Here is an 8,721-nt window from a genome sequence, read left to right as displayed (position 1 = left end):
CCAAAAAGGAAAAGGCATAAAATCATTCCCACCCATTCCATCCGTAAATACACTCCACACCCCCTCCACCCTCCCTCTTATCTTAACACCTCCTGGATGACGAGTCATCCCTGTACCTTGTCCACTGCCCTGGGTCAGAAGCAGTGTCACAAGACACAGCACATCCACAGCAAGGCCGCTTCATTAAATCGGCGACCCCCCTCTCCGTCCCCCCCCCCATGCATAAAAGGAGAAGACGGGAAGAAATCCCTTCAGGCTGCGTCAAAATTTGCTCGCACATAATACCTCATCCCCCATCCCCCCGCCCATTCCACATCATGCATCACAACATCATCCATATACAACCATTCTCCATTCATCCATGTCTTCTGTCCTCTCCCGTCCTTCCTCAACAGACATTCCCCTCTTCCCCAAAGCCCCCTTCACCCCATCCATCCACCTCATCCTAGGATGTCCCCTCATGTTCACTCCCTCCACATCTGCCTTCCATGCCTCTTTTACTAGTCTTTCTTCACTCATTCTTTCCATGTGTCCAAACCATCCCAATACTCTTTCATCAACCCTATCTCCCAACTCCCTTTCCACCCCTGTTCTCCTCCTCACCTCCTCATTTCTCACTCTATCTAGCCTAGTAACCCCCATCATACTTCTCAGACACCTCATCTCAAACACATTCAAACTCCTTCTCTCTTCCTCTCTTATGTTCCATGTTTCTGCCCCAAACAGTGCTGTTGGCACAATCACTCCTTCATATAGTCTCCTCTTAGCATCCATTCCCAAATGTCTATTCCTCATTACACTCTTCAATCCACCAAGGCATTTACTCGCTTCTCTCAATCTACATTCTACCTCCACCTTCACTCCACCTTTTCCTGCCACATTTGCACCCAAGTATCTAAAAATATCCACTTCCTCCAGTCGCTCTCCCTTAATGCTCACTTCCAGTCTCCTGCCACTTTCACCCCTTGTACATCTCATCACCTTACTTTTACCCACATTTATCTTTAGCTTTCTTCTATCACACACTCTCCCAAACTCTGCCACCAATTTCCTCAATCCCTCCTCCGATCCTGCCACAAGCGCAGTGTCGTCCGCAAACAACAGCTGGCTCACCTCCCACTTTTCTCCATTTTCTTTAACCATCTCCAATCCCTGACCCACTACCCTTGCATATACCTCTCGCACTACCCCATTATTGTAACTCATCATAATTATAAATAAACGCAGTGCATAGGACCAAATAGATAAATAGAATGAAATGTAAATAGACGAGTAACTAAATTATGAGTTATGAATAAATAACTATGGTCAAGGAAGAAAGAAGGATGATTATGAAAAAATACCAGAACATGCTTGGGCGCATGCAAGGTGGACTAAGTAAATGAAAACCCCGCCATATTTATTGTCGTCGCGGAGGAGTCATTACTCAGCAGGGCACAAATCACAAATGTAGTAATCTTCGTCGTACACAACCCCCCCCCCCCCAAACACACACACCGCCACCACTTACTGGGGAGACGTTGTCTGGACTTGGGGGGGAAGAGGTGGGGATACGTTATAATGCACATCATTCGCGGGGGGGGGGGCAGAATGTATTCTATTACCTTAGGGAAAAGATTGTCTTGAGGACAAGGTTATAAACGATAATTTTGTGACGTCTTGTCGCTCGGTTGAGTCGTGTAAGCCTTATTAGGTGCTCTTGTGGAGAAAATTTATATTGTCAAAGCAGTATGTAAAGGAAAGTTGACCTTTGATATATTTGTGTTTCTCAGTACCAAACTTTATGGTATAGTGTTCTCTTGACCGTCCGAGTTTATACGATTTTCATGGAAAATTGAAAGCTGATACGATTCAAAGAAAACGATAATATCTCTTGCCTTTGGCATTCTCATGTATCAGTAGCCTACATACGCTGTTTGTTTATGGGCAATTTACTTATTTGTTTATTTATCTATTAATTTGTAAACATTAGAACCTATTATTTTTCGTGTGAAATGGTATAATTTCATCATGGCGGGAACATAGAAGGATCAGTCTGTTTAGACGTGCTAATTTTGGTGTTGTCAGACAGTGCAAATTCTTTAAAATGACCCAGAAGGTCATCGACACATCACGTTTTGTTCTCAAGAAAGTGTTCAGCTTCAAATTGTCTCCTTTGATCTTCCCGTTCTGTACCCATTTGACGTCACATGTATCTTTTCTTTCATAATATTTACTTGATACGGCAACTTAGTATAAATATTTTGTTCTAGCAAAGGGTATAATGTTATAGAACTAGAACCAGACCAGGGGTAATCAACCTTTTTATGTGTGGGCGCCAAAATCAGCCAAATCTACAAAACATTCTCGCGTGCTAACAGAGTAACAATGATAGGCCTACATACTGGTATGGGCCCCCTCCCTTCACCACATAGGGATCCCAAAGCGCCACCCAGCACAACATACAGTTACCAATGGTCATACAAGAATTAGATATTTATCATTAGTTATTGTTTTAAGTTGCGCTCTGGGTTTCGCGTGCCGAAAAAGAGTCGTTATTGTGCCAGGTTGTGCTAGTATGTGGAATTTTAGATGCATAGACGGGCTTCCCTTGACCGAATAAAATGGCTTTGTGGCAACTCGAAAGAATTCATAAACTGTCAGTAGGAGAGAAAGGGTTAACTGATAAATGGTATTTTTTATCATGTATGTCAGTTTTCCTTTTATGAACTCTACATAACACAGCCATGATAACCACTTTTAAGCCAATTTTGTGAAGCTTTTAGTCGGTCTTGCGTGCTGCGGGTCATTGCCGATATGACGTCATGCACCAAAACAATGCGCGTCGTGGTCGACTGACGCGGACAGTGACTGGTGGCGCCGCATTCTTCTTTTTCCTCTTCATCTTCTTCTTTGCCTTTTTCGTCTTCTTCTTCTCTGTCATCTTTTTCTTCTTCCTCTTCGTGTTTTTCTTCTTCTTCATCTTCTTGTTATTCGTCTTCCTCTCGTTCTCCTTATTCATCTTCTTCTTTTTGCTTTCTTTTTCGTCTTCATTATTTTCCTTTTCTCCATCGCCTTTTTCTTACTTTTCTTCTTCGCCTCATTTTTCTTTTTCTTCTTCTTCATCATCTTGTTCCTCATGTTTTCCTCCTCATTTTTTCTTCTTTTATAGGTGCAAGCTGGAGTTTCCGATTTACGAACAGGTGATGTGGGCCCTCTGGAATATTTCTGGTTACGCCCTTGTAAACATGTAATATACTTTGAGTAAATTTGGCTTATCGTAGGGTCATCCCTTGAAATTATTGAGTATACGTAATATTGTAGGGAACGAAATGTAGTAAAAACAAGATTTCAGGGGGCCAATCGTCCTTTGTTATTGTATTATTAAAAAGAGAGAGAAAAAAAAAACGCGAAGAACTTAAATCTAATAGTGGGAACATTCAATTCCTCGTGAAATTTTATCGCCGGATTGAATTAATTAAACCTGAGTTTATTGTTATTGTATTGTTTCAACTCTAGTGGTTGTGCTCATTCGATCCGTTGTGAAAATTCACTCTAGACTGTCGTCTTTGAATATAACTCAACTGCCTGACCTAACCTAACCTTACTGAACTTAATCTTCCTCCTGACATAGGATACCAAAGTACTGTAGTTTTGAAAATCGCGATGCAAAAGCCTTGTACAAGTGCGTTTATTTTCTTATATTATTATATTTTCTTAATTTACATAACTGTTATATGAAAGGTAAGAGCTAGACTTATGAAATCCGTCTCGATTAATCCATTAGTCAGACTTGCCAGTTTATTCGTGTGTGAGCGTGTGTGTATGTGTATGCGCATGTGATTCACTACGGTCTTGGATCACGTGTTGGACTCGTGTATATATGCGTGTGCGTGCGTGCTTGCGAGTGTGTAGGTGTGTGCGTGGGTGTATGTGTGTAATTCACCGCGGTCTTGGATCACGTGTTGGGCTCATGTATGTATGCGTGCGTGTGTGTGTTTACTTAATTTACCTAATTGTTATATACAGGATAAGAGCTACGCTCGTAGATTCCCGTCCTTGTGCCCCCCCCCCATTGGTCAGACCTAAATTTGAATTCACGTGCTTGCGTGTGTGCGTGCACGTGCGTGTGTTTGTGCGTGTGTCCATGTCTTCCCTCTATGACCAGCTGACAGCTCTCTCTGTTGTGCTGTGACGTCATCGACACGCCCCTCTCTTTGAGGAGCGGAACCGACGTGTCAGTCTTGCTTTTGTTGCTTGATTGGCCTTCCTCCGACGGAATGCCCGTCTTCCAACCCTGTCAGTCAGTCACCAAGGGCTTCTCCGCCCCGATTGAATAAAATCTTCCAAACAGGAACAAGAAAACGATGGCGTGGTCTTCTAAAATTCCTTTTGCGAACTGGAACACATCATGTATCGGGAAGACTGGACAAAGGACTTGATGAACATAAAAGGTTTGCGAGACTTAACAGATATTCAATGGTTTTTTTAAGTAAAGCTATTTTATCAGAGTGGAAAGAGGTCCAGTTTTTACTTTCCTGGGTAAGAATGATAATAGAAATGATTTGGAAACGGGTTGCGAAGCCACAGAAAAAACGCCAACTCAAAAACGAGGTTTATGTCCTGTCCTTGGGTCAAACGTCCTCACAGGTGGCGACAGGCGAGTGATGGTGGAAAGGAAGAGATCAATCAAGCTACACTTGTGGGTGGAGGGTAATAGTCCTACTAGATAACAGATATTAGCAACTTCATTTTTTTTATTCAATTTAATTATTATTCAATTAATTTATTTATACTTATTTATGTTTACATATTTATTTGATTATGCACACACACACATATATATATATATATATATATATATATATATATATATATATATATATATTGATTCAATTGAAGAAGGCCCTAGGGGTCAGTATATGTATATGTGTATATATGTATGTATATATATATATATATATATATATTGTAACGTAATATTAGATATTACGTCATATGTGTAATTATGTTATAGAATTGTGTTCCTTTGTATTACATAACTATGTTCATATTTCTTGTCTATGTATGTATTGTAACAATGTTAAGCAGTAACGCCCGTCCACTATATGTAATCTTGCCTACGTGCGGAGAGAGGTGCGCACTCTTGTAGAACAAACAGACAAGCGAAATCCTGAATAGTTCGGAGCGCACAGATTTGACAGTTACTAAATAAGTAGATTGTTCAAGCGAGTCGAGGGTCTTAAAACTACCCATGTTGACGCGTGTTAACTTACCCTCCTCCCCCTCTTTCACTCTCCCGCACACTCACCCGGAAGTATCCCGCTTCCGGTCCAATGGTATATAAGCGGTGGAAATCGCTCACTCCTCGTCATTTTCTCGCATATCTTATCTCTTGATAAAAACTGGAAGTTTAGACTCATGAGACGATTGGTGTGAAGTGATCACCCTTTTTGCCTACATTACGTGTCTGATATACATTGCATTACTTTATACTTATATTTGTACTTATTACTTATTTTGATGCATGTTCCTGATCTCTTTGTACTTAGATAGTACCATATTGTATACGTATCTTGTGTTTCTTATTTGAACGATAATTTCCATATTCTTATAATCATGTAACGGTCCCATTGACCCACCTGCCCATTCTCTTTTGTGTTGATTGCCTGTAAAATATTTTCCATATTAATAATTTCGTTTACTAGTTTTATCGCTAGTTTAATATTCCTTTCCTGGAATCTTCTTTGTTACCTTTACTTCTAGTCTTACGAATTATCTAGGCCCTGACCAGATAGTTCAGTCCTACAGTGGCTTCTAGAAGTGAGCTGGTTCTTAAGCACTTATCCGTTATACGTAACGTCTCTTCACATACCAGCTCGTCCGTAACAATATATATATATATATATATATATATATATATATATATATATATATATATATATATATATATGTGTGTGTGTGTGTGTGTGTGTGTATCAAAGGGGGAAGGAATGGCCATGCCACAGGTTTTACTTCGAGATCCATAAAAGCGAACGTGCGATTCGCGTGGCGAATTAGTTGATTGCAGCTGCTGCTGCTGCGCTCGCACGTAACAGTATTATCATCGAGAGTGAACTGCAAAGGACGACTAACACACAGACCTCCTCTCTCTCTCTCTCTCTCTCTCTCTCTCTCTCTCTCTCTCTCTCTCTCTCTCTCTCTCTCTCTCTCTCTCTCTCTCTCTCTCTCTCTCTCTCTCTCTCTCTCTCTCTCTCTCTCCGCCTCTTCTAGTATATCGTGACTTTAACGTCGCAAACATTCCTGTTAGTGATTTATTGCCATTTGTCTCCAGCTGGGCATTGCCTTGCTTACGAGGCATTATCGTTCCTCTGCACCTGTGTGGTGTGGGTTCTGGAGAAAGTGCAAGGGTGAATCAGTACCCACTACCGTCATTTCATTTCTTTATTTTATTTTAATTGTTTGTTATTTTATTTTTCTAGTATATGCGTTATTGTAAAATTATTATCAAAAGTTTTGTCGATCCTCTAGTATGCATCATCTAGTGAAAATTATTTATTTTGTAAATAAAATCAAGTCATCACTATGAATGAAGCTAACACGCCGATGTTGGTGACATGTTTCAGTTTAGGGCTGAAGATCGCAGAGTACGATAACCCATGATTGATTGCAAAAACACCACCGTGGAACACCTGACCGGCAGCTTCCATAACACGAAAGTCTGCAGTCTTCTTTCCCCGTGGCGCCAGACCCAGGCGATCGTGATCATGGGCGACATTGACGCCACTCCGGGCGAAATTGACGCCACTCCGGGCGTATCGCCACCCCTCCTGGGCGTATCCCCCTACCCCCTCCGCCCCTTACGTGACCACTGTGCGCGCGTACCTTTCATGTGCGTTCGTGAGTCGTTCCACGTGCAAGCTCTGTACACTTCTCGGAAGAAGCGTGTAGCGGAAGACAAAAAAAAAAATATATATATATATATATATATATTGGCACTGCGGCGGAGTGAGGGTCACCAGACGCTTCCGGGTTTTTCGCACGCAGGAGGGGGAACGCCTTTGAAGATTTTACTGGCTGCAGGCGACGGGCCTTCTAGAACCATTCCCTCTTTCTCAGACATTCCCTGTGACCCCGCACAACACAAAACGCCTTCTTGATATCGGTTAGACGTGTTGGATCACACGTGGCACCAAGCACGTGCTTTATGCCAAGTGCATTGTGGCACCAGACTATCCACATGGCACCAAGAACGCCCTCGATGCCAGTGGTGGCCTGGTTCTAGGCATAACCACCCGATTACTTTACTCCGATGCTACACTGATGTTCCCAAAGGTGAATAGAATTGACTGACGCCAGCCAGAATGAAGTTTGGCAATGGTTCCTCGGGGTAGCCTTATTTCTTTGCTACGGTAATGTTCCCTAACACGAAATCATCTGGCGTTAGCTCGAAGGAAAGATGTGAGGTGCGTCATCGTAGCAAAGGGGCTGCCAGCAGGCATCCTTCTGTGGCACTCCTTCCTTCATACTAGCCACCGTCTGGTGCCAGGCATCCCCTTGACGGCGGGTACTCTTGCTAAACCATCCAGCTGCTCCTTGGCGTCAGGGAGAGCGACAGGAGGTGTCCTCATGGCGTCAGACACCTTCACGCCGGTCGACACCTCATGGCGCTGGGTATCTTCTTGCTGCTAGGCACCTCGTGGCACCAGACACCCGCGTGGTGCCAGGCAACTTCCATGGCAGCCCGTACACCCGTTGATTTGATGTAACCCCTGCCGGCTGCCGTCAAGGTTTAATGCCATGCAGCATGCAAGGCTCGGCTGCGGCACGCGAGGGGGCGTGGGGGTAGGGGTGGCAAGGCCAGAGGAGGGAGGAAGGGAGGAAAGAAAGGGAGATTAAGGGTCCCTCGAGGAGAATGAAGGCGAGAGGACGAAGGTAGGGGTGGGTGATAACTAGATGTGTAGTCGTGGAACTAAAACTAGGGTAGGGTCCGAAGGGTTAGAGTTGCCGTTTGGTCATTAAAAAAAATGTATTTGCTGGAATAAGCAATGAGCGATAATTGGCGACGCGTTCACGCTTCGGGACTCGACCACGTGTCGCCAACAATGTCACGAAAGGGACCTCAAGGTTTGGCGCCAGCGTCCCGTCACACCGATTTTGATGTGTCCCAGGTTCGTGACCCGTATGAACCTGTTCAAATGTGACATTCAAACACGTCACACTTCCTTATGTTGTGTTATACATCCCTTATTGGGGAGAGGGGGAGGAGGGGGATAGGCATATTGGATGTAGTGTGCACTGGTGCAATCTGTGAAAACGTTAATGAAAGCCTAGTGGCTCTAATTAAGAATAAATGTAGGTCGTGTGTACGGTTGTCTTTTTAATATTGACTACAGTATGATTATAGATTTCATTGGCCCATGATCACTGATTTATTGCATTTCAGCAAAATTGTATGATTAATGGGGACGAGTTGTCAAAATTTTCAATGTATTGGGTCGTTCAAATTATGCACGTTTACAGCATTGCCCCATGATACCAAGTTTTCATTAAACGCACAATTTGTTTCTTTAATGTATTTGTTGATTTATTCTTATTTTTATTTTCTCTTTTAACTTTTATTTCTTTTGTTATTATTTTTCTTAAAAAATCTAAGATTTTTGCTAATTACAATTTGTTTTTATTTATTTATTTATTCATAATCTTTAAAATTTCCATTTGACTTTTTTTTTTTCTTTATTT

Source organism: Oratosquilla oratoria, chromosome 9, assembly GCF_046742065.1.
Source record: "Oratosquilla oratoria isolate Oo_2021 chromosome 9, ASM4674206v1, whole genome shotgun sequence".
NCBI lineage: Eukaryota > Metazoa > Arthropoda > Malacostraca > Stomatopoda > Squillidae > Oratosquilla > Oratosquilla oratoria.
Note: the sequence above shows the minus strand (reverse complement) of the source record.